This window comes from Elephas maximus, chromosome 16, assembly GCF_024166365.1.
Source record: "Elephas maximus indicus isolate mEleMax1 chromosome 16, mEleMax1 primary haplotype, whole genome shotgun sequence".
Lineage (NCBI taxonomy): Eukaryota > Metazoa > Chordata > Mammalia > Proboscidea > Elephantidae > Elephas > Elephas maximus.
In genome coordinates, this window is record NC_064834.1 from 39,136,224 (window position 1) to 39,156,876 (window position 20,653).

Below are 20,653 nucleotides of genomic sequence, written 5' to 3' on the forward strand. Positions count from 1 at the left end.
TACTTCCTCTAGGGGGATGTTTTGGATTTCTCATTGTGATTTATATTCTTCTCCTCTGACCTATGTTGGTTTACTTTCTACTTTCCTTTTATTACCTAATGGTAATTTTTTTTAACTCATTAATTGATGAAGGGCAGGGCTGTTATTTATCTTTTTGTTGCTAGCACTTAGTATTCAATAAATGTTTGCTTAATGAATGAGTGAATAAAAGAATGAACCCAGGTGTTCTGAGGCAAAAGACTTCTCTGACTTATTTTCTGCCCTAAAGCATCTTAAATTTTTAGTAGTGGAGTAAAGAAATTAGAGGATAGTTAGAAATAAAAGACCATTAAATATGGTCTTTATGGAAATTAAATATGGGATGTTAGTGTGGGCTACTTGTCAGTGTATCAAAATAATATTATGAAATCCAATATATTTTTTCTTAATCTTTTTTTTTAGTCTTTTCGCCTATCTAACACTGAAGAAGCTGAAGTTTTTTTGCCTCAGGAAAGGGAGGACACAAAAGCAGCATCCAGAAGAAAAAGTCCAATTCTTGGCTTTGAATTCCAAAATAGGTCCTTGAAATTCATGGCAGCATTAACAGTTTTGAAAGCCAAAGAGCTTTTGATTTGCAAGAACTGGGCTTTTTAAGAAAGAAAAAGATTTGTTAGTTGCAGTAAAGCCTTGAAGATTTAAAATGTGGAATTTATATCAAGAATCTCAGAGTAGGGAAAGCTACAGAAGTTGATGCAAAATGACACAGAAAGAAAATCAAAGCCCTTCTTGAGACGACAGGTAGGGCTTGGCGAAAGAAGGGCAGAAGGTAGAAGAGAGGCTAGGCATGGGCAGGGGTGCCTGCTCTCTGACCCCCACCCTAGGTTGAGTCTGAGAATAAGATGATAGAAGACCTCAGATAAGTTGGAGGGGCAGACTCTAGAAGAGAGAAGACTTGTGTCTTCTCTCAGAGTAAGGCCTCGGTATTAGGGAAATTCTCAGGTGCAGCTTGCCATCTGAGAGGTAACATCTATATAGATAGATCTGAGGTCAGGCTTACAGGATTTTTCATACCCAAGCACGGTGTTGGGAGAGCAGCTCAGAGATTTTCTGAGCCCTCTGTGGAAGGCCTACAAGTACTAAGAGGACCATCAAACAAGAAACCGGATCAAGGAAAGTGTGGACCAACTGACTGGAAGTCATGGGAAGACCAGGAGCATTAGGGGATGCAAACATACAGTACAGACCCTGGGAAACTGGCAGATACCAGTGAGGGAAAGAAGGCCTATAGACCAGTCTCCTTGGAAATCAGATCATCACCCAAGAGAAGGAGAAGAAAAGGGGGAGAATCTTGAACCGATAGCATTGAAAACCTCAACTGGCCCTTGAAAGAACTTATTTACAGTGAGTTGACAAGTTTAAAGCCATCAACAGAAATGGAGGTTTAAATGCTAAGATATATTTAGCTAAAAGTAATTAGAGACCATCACATTTCTGCACATTTGGTTTGTGAGTATAAATAATAGTAAATAGAAGAGATTAGGCTGAGGAGAGTTGTTAAAGAAGAGTTTTATTAAAGAAATAGACTGTTAAAAGGCAGGAAGGAATTAGCTCAGGAGGAAACGATGTCACAGGAAGGAAGAAAAGGTATAAAGACTTGAAGCTGGGAATGAGCAGAAGGTAGTGGGACAATCTGAATACAGAGGTGGAGATATGAGAAATGAGAGCACAGTGTCCGATTTACCCAGGGTCTTGAGTGTTAAGGAAAACAATGCAAACCTTCAGGACCTTAAGCAGACTAACAGAGGGGATTGGGGATAAATCCTTCAGCTGAGGTGTGCCCCAGCAGAAAGAGATGGGATCTACTTCTTGAATGGCAACTTTTCCTCTGCCTTCTCATATGCACGGTACTCCCATATTATGAAGACTGAGATAAAAAAAAAAAAAAAAGAGAGATAGAGGGATTTTATTCATCAGAATTTGGGGGTAGGGATGACAGTGACTGAGGAAGACACGGTGCCTTGGCTGTACCATTCCCTGTGAGAAAAGCACCTATGGCACGGTGCTGTATAGCACGTGTCTCTAGTGCTCAGCTTTTGGAAGCAAGTGAAACATGAGGAGCTGACCCAGTGAAATGGAGAAAGAGAAGCCCTAGTTAGCAATGCAGCTGACTAAACACTTTGGGAAGAATTCAGATGTCTCATGGGGTTTTCTTAAATTGCCATCTAGACCGGCAGAGGGGCTAGTTGATGGTGAGAGAAATCTAGAATGGATGAATAGTGGAGGAGAGGGATAATAAGTATCAGTTATGGCCTTGACACCAGCTGCAATGGCAGGGGATATAACTAATTCCACTTACCTTCCTGAAGGAGTGGCTCCAAGAAGTTATTATAAGAAGCAATGAATCTGAGTGGCACAAGGAGTATAATACAGTGGATACCATGTTATGCTGCCCATATTTCCCCTCTAAAAGTAAAGCACTCATGCCCCTTCCTAGCTGCTGAAAGTTTGGACTCACGGCTCTCAGTGGAGTCCTCTGTGGGTCATACTTTCAGCTCAAGGGAGCGACCTTACCTAAGGTCATGCCCTTTCCCAAGGGCAGCCCACATCCAATGACTGGTTGATGAAAGGGTGTAAAGGCCTGTTTCCTTCACCCTCATTCATGACAACTCTAAGGGGCCATTCTATCTTCGGAGATCTCACTAACATCAGTTGAAACTTCATTGAGACTCAATGAATAGTGAATATTCAGTACTGAAGTTTAATATACTCAATTTCTCTTTGGGCCCAATCCTCCTTCCTTCACTCTCCCACAGGTATCCATCAGAAAGCACTCCCCAGTACCCTCCTCCATGCACATGTTGGCCTGAGTTCACTTTCTGGGAAACCTGGCCTATGACAGATATGCTAATTGAGTGTCTGTAGACCACTTACGTGCAGAAGTTTGTTCCTGAGGTATCTTCCGTCTGTATTAACTCCCTCTACTCTCTTAACAATGTTCACTGTTACTCATCATTTAGGAGTCACCTAAAGTATTCTTTCTTCCTAAGCTCTTTCTCTAAATCTGCTGGTTTGATCTGAGTCCCCTTGTTTGGTGCTTCTAAAACATTCTCTTGGATATCACCACCCCATTCTGTTTACATAGCTGTCTCTGCTACTACTCTGTTTCTTAAAGGCAAGGATTAACTCTCATCTCTGCATCTCAATTATTTATTATCCCATAGTAACTTGTCAATAAATATTTGTGGAATAAACATAAAAGGAAGAATATAATAATTCTGACTATGGAGAGTGGTCTGGATTGGCGGTATAGATTTAGTGGAGTCACTGGAATATAGACAACAGTAGCGCCTATGGGAGTGAATGAGATTGATGATGGATTACGTGTAGGATGAGAAGACGGTTTGATCACAAAACCCTGAGAAATGACAAAATTTAAGAGGTGGACAGAGAAAGGAGAGCCCACAAAACAATGACTGGTAAGAGGCGAGAAGGCAAGTGTATTCCTGGAAGTGTAACAGAAATTCAAGTAGGAAGCATTCAACAAAAACAAAAAACTGGAAATAAATTAAGATAAAGACAAAGAAATAACTATTGGTTTTGATAAGTAGGGTATTATTGGTGACTTTTTCCAGTGACATTGTGGGAAGGAATATATTGAGTCAACTTTATAGATCCAACTTTTCCTATAGGTGGGTGATACTTAGATTTCGGAGAAGAAAAAGGAAGTACCAACTTTAGCTTCCTGTTTAAACCATGTTCCCTAATCTCATTTCAACAGACAACTTCGTTCTTTAGTAGTCTATTGGGGTTCCATTAATAATGCTTTGCTATCCAATGACCATGTCTGTATTCAAAGGTTAGAGTTTAAACAGGAGGTCAGGTGAGCGACTAGAACCTTTAAACCTTCCACAAGGTCAAGCCCTTACTAAAAAGTTATAAAGCCTAACCAAGAATTACTCAAGCTGAAATAAAATAGAGGTGGTTAAGTCACTCAGGGGAAACATATTAAAGTCAATTACAAGTTGGTATGAGGAGGTTTATCAGTTTTTCTCTTGTGACCAAAGAATCAAGAAGTAGAATTTCTTCCATTGTGTAGGGAGAAAGGTAGAGGTGAGTGCAGGGCTGGTGGAGAACACAGAGGCAAGGAGCACAGATAATCTCTGCCTATTGTATAATTTTGATGGTCATCACTTTGCATTGTACTATGAAGAACCCAGAGAGTTCATCAAGTCTAGATTTGTTTTGCTGCATTTGGACTGTTTGATCCATACAGATCTGCATTTTAATTAAAACCGACACATATTTATTGAAAAAGATACTGCTATATGTCAGGCATGATCCTAGGAACTGGGAGAAAAGATTAAAAATATAAAAATAAACTACATGACTTCTGTCATCAAGAAGTTTAGGCTAGTAGCCAGAGAAACACACGAAATTACCATATAATTCAAAAGCATTCTAAGAGAGGTATGTAAAATTCATTTGGCCTTGGGAGGGACGTATAACCTGGAATGCTACAGGTGTCAAACCGTGCTCTAGAAGGTTGATTAGAATGGAGTTGGGGGAAGAAAGTGCAATCGAGGGGAAAAGCACAGGAGGGGAAAATCCATTGTTTTCTAGAAAATCCACAGAGATAAAAAGTTCTAAACCTTCTAGGGCAACAAGTTCAGGTATTTTAAAACCTATGCAGGTAGGGAATTATTCGTGTAATTGCCTCTAACTTCACAACCTTATGACATATTTTAAGCCCTCCCTTTTCTCTTGTTTTCGGAGAAAAAACTAGGAACAGATAGTCAATATGGTATTTGTATTTCTGTTAGGAATATCCCACAATGATTCTGTTATCTTCCAGAAAACAAAACAAAACAAAAACCATTTCATTCCAATGCATGCCCATTCATCATTTAATCTTTTTGTTTTTAAGTGAATACTAATCTATCTCCAGTAAAAGGCTCCCAAGGGGCCTTAGCTCCAGTGGACATGGAACAGTTTTAACTGATGGGTATAAATTAAAGAGTAGAAGAAGCTGTACGAGAAGTCAGCATGAACGTTCTTTGATAAAGCCAGTTCTAAGCAGAATTCTTAAAATTTGGAAAGTGAATCATGTTTGTCTGTCAGGGGACTCTCTTATTTCCTGTTTCGACTAAGTAAATTAGGAATGGATATTTGCGTGGTTATTTCTGCCCATGCTGGGCACTATAACTCAAGTTACTCCAAATTGTGTTTCCAAAAGGGGTGAATAAACACCCAAAGCTTCAGCAGAATTAAACGTCTTACAGGTTTCCTAAGGTATACTTCCAGCTTGCTTTTGTTCCTACCACTTCTTTCCTTGATGATATAGACAGATTAGATAGATAGATAGACAGACAGACAGAAAGATAGATTAGATAGACAACATAACGAGGATTGTGAGCATGGTGCAGGACCAGGCAGTGTCTTGTTCTGTGGTACACAGGGTGGCTATGAGTTGGAACCAACTCGATGGCACCTGACAACAACAATGTATATATATATATATGTATGTATGTATTCTAAAATTCTGAAATAATACTGAGAGATGGGGAGAAGAAAAATGATGAGATAATTTTAGAAATCGAAGGGACCATGAGGATTTTTTATAGATTAAGCAAAACTGAGCTTAAATGACTTTTCCAAGGTCAAGTAGCTATTTATAGCAGAGTTGAGAATAGAATTCAGGTGAGGGAACTGGGTCCCCTGCCTGCTATATCACAGGCAGGGTTGCCTACTGCACAATTCAGGGAGCGGTATCCATACAGAATCCTGAACACGCAGAAGGTGCTAGGCCTGGGAACAACCTTAGTGGGGGCTCCAGTGACCCCTATGATACACTAGGCCCAGGGCCACCAGGAACCTATAGATTGTTTCATTATTCTTATGCTTGAGAAGCCTGACCAAATTAAAAAAAAAAATCAAGGCAGAGGGTATCTTACCAGGTTGGGACCCTCTATGGGGTTAGTAGACACCCTGGTGGCATAGTGGTTAAGACCTATGGCTGCTAACCAAAAGGTCAGCAGTTCAAATCCACCAGGTGCTCCTTGGAAACCATATGGGGCAGTTCTACTTTGTCCCATAGGGTTGCTGTGAGTTGGAATCGACTCGATGGCAATGAGTTTGGTTGTTTTTTTGGTATAGGGTTAGTTTCCTCAAGAAAAGTGGGAATGCTTGTGGTTATAAAATTTGGTCCAAGGTTACCAGTGTATCTCACCATAATGACTATTATGATTTAAAATGTTTTCCTCACTGCCATCTGGCACAGTATCAGTGGCTTTTGGAAAGATCCTATTGAATCATACTTGTAGGATTTATATAGAATAAGCCTTCTAAGTGGTTTGATAAAGCAGAATAGAAAATAAAGACGCTTCCCTCTTCTACCCACATTACCAAAAAAAGAAAAAATCTACAAGTTTTAGGAAAAATCCTGGAAATCTTTGTGAAGCCTCAAGAGTTTTTCTTCCCCATCACCACCCAGGAATTTGCACTACGGTGGTACAGCAGTGGCTCAAGGAATTTGACTTGAAACAGCCCTCCGCCATTTACATGTTGTCTGGATGACAGTCGATATTTCACACCATAGTCGTTGCAGCCACCAAACATAAACATACAAAGGCAGTTTTTGTAAAGACTGCGGGGATTTATGTGGCTAAGGAGGTAATAACGTGTAACAAAATCGTAATACTAAATGCTGGATCATCATCTGAAGCATTGGTGCACCTCAATGAGAAAAACATCAGCAGGGGGGTGGGAACAATGAAGACGAAGATGATGCAAATCATTAAAGGAAATCATTTGCTGCCTCAGCTGCCTAATAAAGTGGATACAGTCTGCTCTAGCCCCATATTCAGGATAAACCTAATGGATTTTTTGCTGAATGAATGCAATGGCATTCAAACCAAAGCAATGCACTGTCTCTTGTGTAAGGTATATTAGAGGAAAAGGATTTGGGGTCTATGGGGTTTCTGTTGGTATTTTGTGGTTTTTAGCAGAGGGTTGTGTTTTAACTCAAACCTAGGAGGCACGTTTTACTAAAATGTTTGTTCCTTCCCAAAAGGCTTTGTGAAATTTCTCCTCCCACCACAGGCTATGTCCTGTCAGTCTTTAGTATCTAGATGTCACCATCAACAAAGTTTCCTGAACTCTCAAGTAGAGCTTTCTCCAGCAGTTGTGGAGGTCTTGAAGCTAGATTTGACCTCTGAGGCAGAGAGGAAGAGGTGGTGCCCCGTGCTGGTGTGAGAAAGTTCTACTGTGGACACACTGGCTATTAATGTGCACACATTTCATCCTGGAGAAATGGGGCCAGCTAACTCTCTGAAAACAATGCCACCTTTTATACACACCCTTCAGCCTACATGATAACCTTTTGGTATCTCTCCAATGCCTTGCCCAAATAGTTTTTCCACTTAAGATGCCTGTCCTCCCAGTACGTCTATCAGACTTGCTCTCCATCCTGGAGTAAAAGTAAGAAGTAGCCCCCTTTGGGCTAGCCTTGCTTTCCAAAACCAAAAAAAAAAAAAAAAACAAAACCATCTCCACTGAGTTGATCCCAACTCACAGCAACCCTACAGGACAGAGTAGAGCTGCCCCATAGGATTTCTATGGAGTACCTGGTGGATTCGAACTGCCAACCTTTTGATTAGGAGCCAAACTCTTAACCACTATGCCACCAGGGTTTCCAGCCTTGCCTTCTAGCACAGTATATTAACTGCACTCGACTACTAACCTAAAGGTAGATGGTTCAAACCCACCCAGCAGTGCCATGGAAAAAGGGCCTAGCGATCTTCATCCATAAAGATTATAGCCAAGAAAACCTTACAAAGCAGTTCTATTCTGTAACACATGGGGTCACATTGAGTCAGGACTGACTTGATGGCAACAGGTTTAGTTTTTTTTTGTTTGTTTTATTTCAAATTGTTTTTATTAGCTATTCCTCAAAATTCTCCAACCAAGTGCTGCCATATGCATTCTGCAGATGCGTGGCACATGTGCGGCTGAGACATCACAAAACCCTCCGTGTGCCAAGATTCCATTCTGTTGTACAGATTCCAAATGGAGCTTCCTTTCCAAAAAGCAAAGACCCCTGTGGACAGTGCCTGCCTCCTCTGGTAAGGCCTCCCTCTCCTGGCTGCTTCCTTTCCATCCTTCTGGCTCCAAATAGTTCCTATATTCTCGCCCAGGCCTCTGGGCCCAGCCTCTCTCACTTGTGAGTCCTGCCTTTCTCTAGTTGCCCCAGCAAACGCAGTTCTTTCTTCTTTCTCTGCTGAATTCCTCTTGGCACTTGCAGCACAGTCTTTTTACAGTGAGGATATACTATTTGATACAGCTAATTTCTTTCTTCTATATAGACATCTTAGGTTCAGTATGCTGTAAACTCTCTGAAAATGGGACTTTGTCTAATTTGCCATTCTCTCTTCCTGCAGGGCCTAGAAGAATATGTCACTCAAAGGTTCAAATGAAAAATTGTTGCTGGGTGATGTAGAGTTGATGTCCACTCATAGCGACCCCATGTGACAGTGAACTGTTCCATGGGGTTTTCTTGGCTGTAATCTTCACGAAAGCAGATTGCCAGGTCTTTCTCTTGCAGAGCCATTGTATGGGTTCCAACCATCAGTCTTTCAGTTAGCAGCCTAACACTTAACAGTTAGTACTGGGTTGCTGATTAAATCAGAAAACAAAAAACAACATGATAACAGTCTTCAATTTGGCTTTGACAGGAACAAATACGTTCCTCAATCCTAGTTTTGCCCTGGTTGATATTTTAGGTGTAAGCTTCAGTCTAGAAGTCAAAAGAACACATTTTCCCAGAAGATGGCTGATAATAATGGGCAGCAGAAAAACTTTTTGAGTGAGGAAGGTGGGAAAGAATGACAGACTGCATCGTAGCAGAGACCCATAGAACTAGAACTTAAACTTAATCATTCCAATATTTTTTCATAAACCAGAAATTCACTGTTCAGTAGAAACACATGGTGCGAAGCTTTCTTTTTTTTGTGGGGGTGGGGGGGTAGGGATGCGGGTGGGGGTTGGGGAGGACAGAGGATCTGGGGAAGTAAGACACAGAGACTGAGAGGAGAAAGAGCACGTAGTGTTTTCTAAAAGCCTTGAGGCGGACACGAGCTTTATTTATTTATTGTCATTTTGCTATTAAAAGATGCATCTTACAGCTCTCTCCTTTCCAGTGCTTATGTCCTTTGATGAAAACATGTTCTGATGTTTACAGTGATTAAGTCTATCAGTGGGTAAATTCGGCGTTCGATCTAGAAACAAAGCCACAAAACCAAACCCACTACCTTTTATTGGAAATGCCAGCATCAAGAAAGAGAGGAAATACATTCATTCATTTCAAGCCCATACAAAGCAGCTTCCTCTTTTCATCTTTTTAGTATTATGCTATAGCAGAAATGTGGTGTGTACCCTTGCTACTAAAACAGTCTAGGCGCCCCAGGAGCTTGCTAATCAATTTTGGTAAGAGGTGACAGAGCCCTAGGACACTGTTAAGAAATTCAAGGTTTTCAGTGATAGTTCAAAAGGCAAATTATTGGGCTTGCTCCTCTCTGTGTTTCCACTGCTTGGCTGAGGACAAATGGTGTTTCCTAGCGATGGAGAATGCAATGCACCACTGACTCCTCTCCAGCGTGACTGAAGCTATCAAGCTAGCCCTCTGCTCACCAAAAGGCACTTGTGTTCCTACATAACTGAACTCTCGATTAAAAGGCACTGAATCGCTCTGGAACTTCGACAGGACTAAATGGACTATCAGGCAGAACTGAAATTGAGGTGACCCCTATAATCCACAGCTCAGAAATACGCAGCCACCAAATAATTACTTCATATTCCAGATACTTTGTCTTTTAGCTTGGCACTGGAAAATGAAGGCAAAAGGAGAGCAAGCTAACACCGATGGGGCATTAATTGAGTTCAGGCTAGAGCTGAACAGTTACTAGTTTATTTAATCCTCAGCAGGCCCCTCTGAAGCGTGGGTTTTTATGCTCCTTTTACAGAAGTGGAAACTGGGCTCAGATGGGGAAAAGAACTCTCTTACCCTGTGGCAAAGTGTTGTGGCCAGGCAAGATGCTGGAAAAGTACCCTCCATGAACTCTGTTCACTAGCAGATGAGATGTATCTATTTTTCATTCTTTTCTTACTTTCATTTTCTTACTTGTTGAATGAAGAATAATAACACTTACGTGTTTATTGCAACCATAAATGAAATAGCTCCTGTTACCTTTACCTTTGCAAGTCCCCTTCCCTGACTCTGCATAGCTGGCTCCTTCTCATCCTTCATGTTGTTCTTGGTAGGTACCTTTGAGTCAATTCCGACTCAAAGCGACCCTATAGGACAGGGCAGAACTGCCCCATAGGGTTTCCAAGGCTGTAATCTTTACAGAAGCAGACTGCCACATCTTTCTCGTGCAGGGCGGCTAGTAGATTCAAACCGCTGACCTTTTGGTTAAAAGCTGAGCACTTAACCAATGTGCCAACAGAGCTCATATATATAGATAGATATTTATAATAGAATTTTAGAGCAAAAAGAGAACCCAGCTAGTGGTTTGATATGTTATAAAGCCCAGTAAAAGACAAGTGATTACTCAAGGTAACTACAAAGTAGCATAGAGGCTCTACTCAAATAAATATTATTTATTATTTGGAATTTAATCGTCATGATATGTCCCAAAGGTTTTTAAATCTAATTTGAAATACTTTCTAATTATAATGCTTAGGCTTTACTTAAAATCTTTCACAGGTTATCAAAGGACCATATATTTTATGTCTGAAAATTTGTCAAATAATGATTGTCCTATAAATAAGTGTTGGTTTTCAATTATACTTGAAAATACCTGCTTGGTGAATGTTAATTTGGGTTAATTATCTGCTTGCTACTTTATATTTGTGTTTATTGACCAGTTAAAAAAACACTGATACTTGGTGTATAGAATATCTTAGATAAAATTTAATACGAGACTTCTTTCAGTTCTGAAACATATTCCATTTTGTTGATCCCATCTTTAACGAACTTTTATTGGGTGCTTCAAGTGTCCTAGGTATTATGTACTAGATACTATGCCAGGCCCTGGGAAAATAAATAACATGCTGTCTTATAAATAAAATAGGTAATTCCTGTCCTCAAATTTCTCACAGTCTACTGCAGGAGTCAGGCATAAAAACAAAAATGATTTTAATGAATGCAAAAGTGTTACAATGGAGGTATGCATTAATATTATGGGAGTACAGAGAAGCAAACAATAACTCTGCCTGAGGGAATTAGGGAAACTGGTGGCTTAGAGGTTAAGTACTACAGCTGCTAACCAAGAGGTCGGCAGTTGGAATCCACCAGATGCTCCTTGGAAACTCTATGGGGCAGTTCTACTCTGTCCTATAGTGTCGCTATGAGTCGGAATCAACTCAACGGGCAGCGGAGGGAATTAGAGAATACCATCTTCTAAATAACCTTCTAAATTAATTGGAGTTGAAAGTTGAGGATCAAGAACTTATCAAGAATTCTCTCAGGGTAAACCAAAATATTTGTCTTGCTAAGGGAAAAACAACAAGGGGAAAGCCTGTAAAAGTCAAGGCAGTATCAAGGTGATGAAATAATTCATTATCTTCTTAATCTCTCAGTATTGTAGTCTCAATGATGGATTTAATGATATTAAATGATTAATTTAAAATAAATAATTACCACTTGCATTTTCTTTTCCTGATAGATGGGAAATCATATTGCTTATATTTAGGTTTTTTTCTGTTTGTTATAGCTACTCAAAGAATTAACCTCTTCTTAAATACACTGCAGATTCACCTTGGGGACAGGAGGAAGGACTGCAGGAATTTTAAGCTAGAGTTTACACAGCACTGGAACATTAACTCTGTTGAGAAAAAAAAAAAAAAAAAATCCCTGAAAGAACTGGGAGACTACCACACCTTTTTTAGTTTCTCTATGTAGTAACTGTGGAGTCCCTGGGCAGTACGAATAGTTAACGGGCTCAGCTACTAACTGAAAAGCTGGAGGTTCCAGTCCACCCAGAGGCTCCTCAGAAAAAAGACCTGGTGATCTAATTTTGAAAAATCAACCATTAAAAACCCTATGGACCAGTTTCCACTCTAACACACATAGGTCACCATGAGTCTGAGTTAACTCAATGACAACTTTTTTTTTTTAATTTTGCTTCGAGAGAAAATAAAATACAGTTTTTATATTTCCTTCTGCTAAGTTCTTAGGAAGCTTCTGTGGAGGGGGGGTCACATGTACATGTGCACACAAACATGTACATGTGTATTATTCTTTGGGAACTTAATGGGCTTTTACTAAGTGAATTTTTCTTTAATTCCTCTTCATGAGTGCAATGTTGGCTGCTAACTGAAAGGCTGAGGGTTCCAAGCCACCAGCTGCTCTGAGGGAGAAAGATGTGCCAATCTGCTTCCATAAAGATTTATAGCCTTGGAAACCCTATGGGGCAGTTCTACTCTGTTCTATAGGTTGCTATGAGTTGGAATGGATTTCACAGCAGTGGGTTTTTCTAAGTGCAATATTGGCCATTATTTTCAACCAAACAAGCCTCTGGTGATGTGGAACAATAGAAAGAGTGCTGAACTGGAAGTATAGAGACCAGGGGTCTAGCTAGCATCAGTTTTGGCCCTAACAGAATGTGTGGCCTTGGACAAGAGTTTAATTTTCAAATAGCTATTTGCTCAGGAAAAACTTGGACCAGAGCAGCATTTGCTATTTACCATGATATACTGTTTGCAAAAAAATTCTAATATCCATATTTCATAATGAGAAAGCTCACCAAAAGGCCTATAAGAATAGCACTGCAAATCAGTATCATCGAGGCAAGGGCATGATGACAAGATAGATATCCCTTTATTTAACAAAACAATTCCAGCTTATCATTTGCCTCTTTTCTCCATTTACAAAGGCAACCTTAAAACGTGAGTTAACAAAAGCAAACGATTTGGAGCTGATATTTTGTTGTCTTTAAAGTGATAGGGGCATCAAATGATTTTATAGCCCACTGGGCCCAGAAAATCACTTGGAAGCAGAGTGTACCTACACATGCAAGTTGTACTACATACATAAAGTGGCAAATGATCTTGGACAATTACAGAAATCTTTATATCTCAATCAGTACCCCAGAGACAGCCGATAATGCTCTCATATACTGCTAAAACTGTCAGCAGTGAGACGTGAGGAAAACTCAAACCAGAACTTCAACAAATTACGAGGTTCTGAAAAACAGCAGAAACCTCTGTGGTAATGGCTTCCATTAACAATACTGCTGCCTCTTTAAGCTCCCCAAGTCATAAAACACTAACAGTGAGGAACTGAAAGAAAAACACACTCATAAAAAAAAAAAAAAAAAAATTTACTACAGGGAAATGGAGATCTGGGAAAATGGGGTTCGCAGAGGGTTATGGAGGTGGCCAAACTAAACACTGAAGGTTGGTAATCCCCTGATGGAAAGCGAAGTCAACCATGACAGCTTACAGAGAAGGGCCACAACTGGGCCTGATAATCTCATCCATGTAACATGGTGCCTAAAGGTGGTTTAAACTGGAATGGCTAGGTTTGAATCCAAACTCCAGCAAGGACTAGCTGTTTGGGTACTTGGGGGAGTATCTCAGTTGCTTTATTTGTGAAATGTGGGTAACAGCCAACCAAACAGGCTGCTGTGGAGTCAACTCTGACTCATGGCAACCCCTATGTGTGTCAGAGAACTGTGCTCTGTAAGATTTTCAATGGCTGAGTTTTTCAAAGTAGATTGCCAGGGGTTTATTTCTGAGGTGCCTCTGGATGGACTTAAACTTCCAACTTGAGATCAGCACCTGAGTGCATTACCCATGTGCACCACCCAGGGATTCCATGGATAACAGCAGTACCTACCATATCGGCTGTTGCGAAGATCATGAGTTAATACACGTGAAGCCCTTCAAACAGTGCCTAGCAATTGAGTATTTAATAAATGTTAGCTCTTTGGTTTTTGGTTTTATTGCTAAGAATTGATGCCTTTGAATTGTGGTGTTGGCAAAGAATATTGAATATACCATGGACTGCCAGAAGAACGCATAAATCTCTCTTGGGAGAAGTACAACCAGAATGCTCCTTAGAAGCAAGGATGGCGGGACTGCATCTTACATGCTTTGGACATGCTGTCAGGAGGGATCAGTCCCTGGAGAAGGACATCATGCTTGGCAAAGTACAGGGTCAGTGGAAAAGAGGAAGACCCTCAATGAGATGGATTGACACAGTGGCTGCAACAATGGGCTCAAGCATAACAACGATTGTAAGGATGGCACAGGACCAGGCAGTGTTTCGTTCTGTTGTGCATAGGGTCGCTATGAGTTGGAACGGACTCAACGGCACCTAACAACAACAACAACTCCTATTCTTCCTACTGTTATTAGTAGGCAATGAGTCCTTGTCAAATAAAACTTTTTTTTTTAATGTTTAGTTAAAAACCAAGTATTATTAAATACTGACAGCTGAATTCAAGGGTTGTTATTTAGGCACAAATTCCTGTTTCAATTTTGTTGATTTATTCATTTTGTCTTTGATTTATTCAACAAATATTTATTGACCACAGTGCTAAGACAGCGTGCTAGGCACTAGGGTTAAAGCAATGAATACGATACATAGTCCCTGAATCCAAAGAGCTCATAGCCTGGTTGGTGGAGAACAAGGAGACAATCCCAAGGAGCTATGTTTGAACTACATGGAGCAGAGAGTGAGAATACGAGTGAGGGGCAGGGGGCCAGATCCTTGATCCAGATTAGGTGGGTGGGGGGATGGTCAGGCATCATTCCTTAGGGTCTCTGAACGGAAATGTGAGGCAATGCTGTCTTAGTTAGAATAAAGATGGCCTATTGGATTGAGGTTAATAACCAGAACACCCTGATTCCCCTAGTATCATTGACAAAGAGCTTGGAGAATGTTTTGAAAGTGAATGCCTATCTTTGTTTTTTCCTTCTATTGGTAGTTGCTTACAGAACATTTATATATCATGATTTTATATTATGATTTGGTCTTTCAGAGGAAACATTACTTTTAGTGACTGGTATATACTTATAAATTGTAATTTGCTTTAATCATACTTATGTAATGTCTTCTGGGATGCATGAAGTCCTAGGGCCTCAGGTTGACCACTCCTGACCAATAATAAGGTTCTCCAGACTGGAGCCCTAGGGCAGAGCTACCCTGGGACATGAGGATATAACTGGGTTTTAGTTATGGTGAAGTCAGGCATTGGCTCTTGCATCCACTGTCAAATAGAGAGGAAGAAGAATGGAAAAAGGCCACTCACTGTGAGCTGACAGAATGTTAATAAGAGACATCTTGAGGATATACTGTGAGAAGTCTAAAATTGTCTTGCTCAGTAAACCCACTGGGGGGATAAGCTAAGCCAGACAAAGGCAACAATCCCTTTCTGAATATGGGGAGAGAGTTATCACAGAAAAAGTCCCCAACTCCAATAAGCAGAAATTAAGATTTTTGTCATTAAATATATCAATGTTTATTGCAGCATGTACTTATGGCAGAGAGACGTTTTAGCACTCCCTTGGGAATTTTTCAGGAAGCACGCAAATAGTACATAAGTTTTCTATTGTTCAATTTAGCTTTTTCTTCTGTCACCCACCCCCTTTTAAAAAAATAAATGAGCAACCGAGTTACTATCTTCAAAGAACAGAATCCTGCCCCACCCTAGTTCTACACATGAAAAAGAATAAAGAACATATTTCTTCCTTCTTATTGAGTTGTGGCCCTCAAAATGCACTTCCTTAATTCAAAGAGTTCCCCCAAACATTTGGTAATTTAATCATTTGGTTTAAAAATACGTGAACAAACTAGTTTTCATTTGTTAGAAATCAAGGCCACTTGGGAAAAAATAGAGATGCAAAGAATGTCTGAGCATAGTGGATGTCATTTCATTCCTTTTTCAAACCACACTTTCCTTGTTTAATGAAGAAACCTTTAAAACTTCTTTAAAGGTGAAATTGTCCATGGTCAAGCCGTAGCCTAGAGCAAAATTTTACAGTTGAGTAACAAACCTCTTAAAACTCAGACTTATAATGGAAATGCTGTCCGAGAGTTAATTACAGTGGACTCCAGTAGGGTATAATTTTTTTCATCAAGTGTGGAGTTTGGAAAGAACTGATATGACCATATTTACCCAAAACCTCAGACTCCATTATTTTGTTTTGTTGAGATGAGCAGCAAAGGCCAGTGTGCATGTCCCTCTTTACTTTATAGCCTCAGTTTGCTCAAAGGTCTCAGGGAAAGAAAAGTTCTTTCAAAAAAGGCAACATCAATAACAAAAGTTTTAAATGAGGACAGCCTAAGGGCAAGAAAGAACTGCCTGCTCTTAGGAGAGAAAGCACAAACACTCTTAATAAAAACAAAGCAAAAAAAAAAAAAAAATCTTAACTATCTTTAGGCTTCTTTTAGCACTTTGACAGTGTAGGGTTTACTCTTCCTAGGAGGTCTTTTTCCTCAAAGAACACCTGGTGCCTCATCAATGACTACAGAGTTTAGCCTGTGACCTAGGAGATCTCTTGAGACAATTTACCAACCTTTTGCCCTAAGCCAGTGCTTCTCAAACACTGGAATCACCTGGGGGAATTTTAAAAAATGCTGCCTGAGTTCCACCATTAGAAATTAATTTAATCAGCTGGGGCACAGCTGGAGCCCTGGTGGTGCAATGGTTAAAAACTCATCTGCTAAGCAAAAGGTCTACAGTTCAAATCTACCAGGCGCTCCCTGGAAATCCTATGGGGCAGTTCTACCCTGTCCTATACGGTCCCTAAAGGTCAGAATCGACTTGATGACAATGGGTTTGGTTTGGTTTTGGTTAGGATGCAGCTTGGGTGTCAGGAGATTTCACCCTCCCCCCCCCCCAGTGGATTCTAATGGGCAGCCAAGACTCAGAACCAGTGCTCTATGTCTGTTATGGATTGAATTGTGTTCAATTCACCAGTTCCCATCTGTGAAAGCTACCCACTTGTGGTATATCTGTTATAGCAGCACTAGTCAACTAAGACAATGCCCTTCTACTGAAAGTGGTGACCAAGGACCACCAAAGTCAGCATCACCTGGACGCTTATAGAAGTACAGAATCTCAGGCCCCATCCCAGGCCTGCTGAATCAGAATCTGCATTTTAACAAGATCCTCAGGGGATTTGCACGTATTAAAGTCTGAGAAACACTGCTGTATACTACAGCCATTCCAAACAATTTCCTGACTATCTTTCAGTCAGTCTTAGAGGAAGTCCAAAATACCCACTGAAAATACCTGCTTTATACTCCATGAACTAAAAACAGGTGAGGGAGTATTCCTTCATCTGACTAGAAGCTGGAATAGAATGGGACAGAACTGAGGCTACTGCTACTTCTAAAGCTTTCTATGCTCTGACAAGATCCCTGGGTAGCACAAACAGTCTGTGCTGGACTACTAACCACGGAAGAAGGGCAGGGCAATCTGTTCCCATAAAGATTACAGCCAAGACAACCCTATGGAACACTTCTACTCTGTAACACATGGGGTCACCTTAAGTCAAAACTGACTCAATGGCAAGGGGTTTTCTGTGCTCTGAGCCCAGGAATACTGAGCCAGGAAGGGCCAGGGCACAATGGCTGGAATGAGTTTTGATTGTTCAATGCTCATGCTGTATCAGTCATTAAATATTTTGAATAAGGCACTTGGTTACTAATTCAAAGGCTGGCTGTTCAAATCCACCCAGAGGCACCTTGGAAGAAAAGTCTGGTGATCTGAAAGATCATAGCCACTAAAAACACTTTGGAGTGCAGTTCTACTCTGAAATACAAGGGGTCAGCATGAGTCTCCATGGCAACTGGTTTGGTTTTTCTGGTTTGGGTCCTCCCAAGAGCATTACTTGCTGGTCTTTAATGAATGCTGAGCATAGAAAATTATCTAGATCTACTGTTTACCTTCTAAAGAGGATCAGGCAAAGCTTTCTGATATTATCTGAAACACACCAGGATTTTTACATCCACAGCATCTTTGCACTAGGTGTTACCTCGCATACAATGCCCTTCTCCAAATCTTTGCACTGCTAACTCCTTCTTAGCACAGATCTCAGCTTGCCACTTCCACCACAAAACTCACCTTGACTACTGAATCTAAAGTAGCCACCCAGAATTGTATATCATCCTCATTTTAATTCTCTTCATCACACTAAAGTTGATTGTTTTCTTGTTTGTTCTCTTTCACTTCTTTAAAATGTAAAATTCTGTATCTGTATTCACTCACTCAATCAATATTTATTGGTCATATATTATGCGCAGGTACAATGCTATATGCTGGAATAGAGTAGTTTTAACAGGGTCTGGGCAATAGTAGGAAACCCTGGTGGTACAGTGGTTAAGAGCTAGTCTGCTAACCAAAAGGTTGGCAGTTCAATTCTACCAGGCACTCCTTGGAACCTCTATGGAGCAGTTCTACTTTGTCCTACAGGGTGGCTATGAATCGGAATCAACTTGACAGCAATGGGTTTTTGGTTTGGGCAATAGTAACGGCTCAATAAATATTTATTGTTGAATTAATTCATGTTCTGTAGACATTTTTTAAAAGGTTATTACAGGCAATTCAAAGTGCTCTGAGCTGGGGGTTTGCAAATGTCGTTTCTAGCTATAGAGAGTTCACATTTTAATATGAAAGAAAGACAGATCTACACCTCACAGAAACACAATCTACCGTACTTTAACAGGTTAAGTAAGATGGCACCAGGCAGAAACATGAGGAAAGGACAAGGCTAAGCAAGAAATAGTTAAAGTAAATGAAATGGGTAGGATGGTGAAGAGGCTATTGGGGTTGAAGCAAAAGTTATATTCATGTAGAGAGTGAAAGAAATGATGCTGGAAAGTTAGGTGGGGTCCCAATTGTGACAAGAAAAGTGGTGATCTATGTTGAGAGAAAAGTATATTTGAGAGAGTCTGCATACTAATCAACCAGTTGCCGTATTTCCTGATGTGCAATAGAAGTCAATTGACTAGGCTGATGTGCCTAGATGGGTAGCAAGAGGAGGCAGGGCACTGAGGTAGTATTCCAATGCCTGGCATCAGTGGTCTTTGAGGTTCAGGGCCTAGTGACATTCATATCCTTCATGAAATATGGTTATGAGAGCTGATTCCTTACTTTTTCTGTCTGCGCTAATTTGATCTGAGTATTTGCCATTTTCACACAGAGTCTTTAATAGATATTAAGAGTAGAAGAAAAAAAAGCAGGGAATAGAATTTCATTCAATCAATTTATGTGCTAAGCATAATGAAGACTACAGAAAGATTTAGGTAGTTAACTAATTCGATAAATAAAATACACAGAAAGTTAAGTGAAAAAGGAAAACAATATACGAGGCATCCACAATACACGTCAGCCTAAGTAAAATGGGTCCTAAGGACAGAAATTGCTGTGGATAGACGAACAAATATGTCTTAGAGAAAGTACAGCTAGAGTGCTCCTTAGAAGGGAGGATGGTGAGACTTCGTCTCTTGTACTTTGGACATGTTATCAGGGAGGACCAGGCCCTGGAGGACATCATGCTTGGTAGAGTAGAGGGTCAGTGAAAGAGAGGAAGGTCTTCAAAGAGATGGACTGACATGGTGGCTACAATGTTGAGGTCAAGCATAGAAACGATTCTGAGGATGGGGCAGGACCAAGCAATGTTTCCTTTTGTTGTACACAGGGTTGCTATGAGTTGGAACCAGCTAGACAGCATGTAACAACAACAGCAGAACAATGTGGGAAGCCAAAGTAGAAGGGAAAGGATTTTAGTAGGCTCTTAAAGAATGGGTAGGGTGTGGAGGCAGAAAAGACAGGGCAGTCTTGTGGGTGAGGATGGCATGAGCAAAGAAAGAGAAGTGGGAGTACATAAAGCTTGACAGGGGCAAAGATGTCTTTATATATAAAAAGTAAAGAATCTTGGACAACCCTATAGACTAAAATGTTTATAATAGAGTTAAAAACAATGAAGTTTCTGAAGAAACAAACATTGCAAGTGACAGCTCAGAGCTCAGAAAATGTTGATGTTGTTAGGTGTCATCGAGTCGGTTCTGACTCCTAGTGACCCTAATGTATAACAAAATGAAACAGTGCTTGGTCCTGTGTCATCCTCACAATAGTATATATGTTTGAGCCCACTGTTGCAACTATTGTGTCAATCCGTCTCGTTGAGGGCCTTGCTCTTTTTTGCTGACCCTCTACCAAGCTTGATGTCCTTCTCCAGGGACCTGTTCCTCCTGATAACATGTCTAAAGTACATGAGATGAAGTCTCACCATCCTCTCTTCTAAGGAGTAAATAAGACAAATTAAATAAAACCTCAAGTGGAATTTTTCTCTCTCCTGCCCCTTCACCTGGCTTCCTCCTACTCCTTTTCTTTTTTTAACTTTCCTAAACGAGTCCTTTCCACATCTGGTTGACTGTAGAAGACAGCCTGTTCCAGAATATGCAGCTTTCTTTGTTTAATATCATGTTGATGGTTTCTTTCATTAAATTTTCGCATCCCTCTGAAAATCTGGCAATATGATAATATATGTTATCTCCATTAAATGTATTAAAAGAACATACAAAGGGGAAATTTGTTAACTATTCTCTAAATACATTATATTTTCGATGTTACATATAAAATATGACAATTCTATGAGAAAATAA

The 20,653-nt window shown here is 40.2% G+C and overlaps 1 protein-coding gene across 2 annotated transcripts in view; it reads right to left on the reverse strand.

The window, feature by feature from the left end:
• RNLS (renalase, FAD dependent amine oxidase) overlaps nucleotides 1–20,653 on the reverse strand; it is a 331,811-nt gene that overhangs the window by 158,495 nt on the left and 152,663 nt on the right. The gene's annotated exons all lie outside the window — the stretch shown is intronic.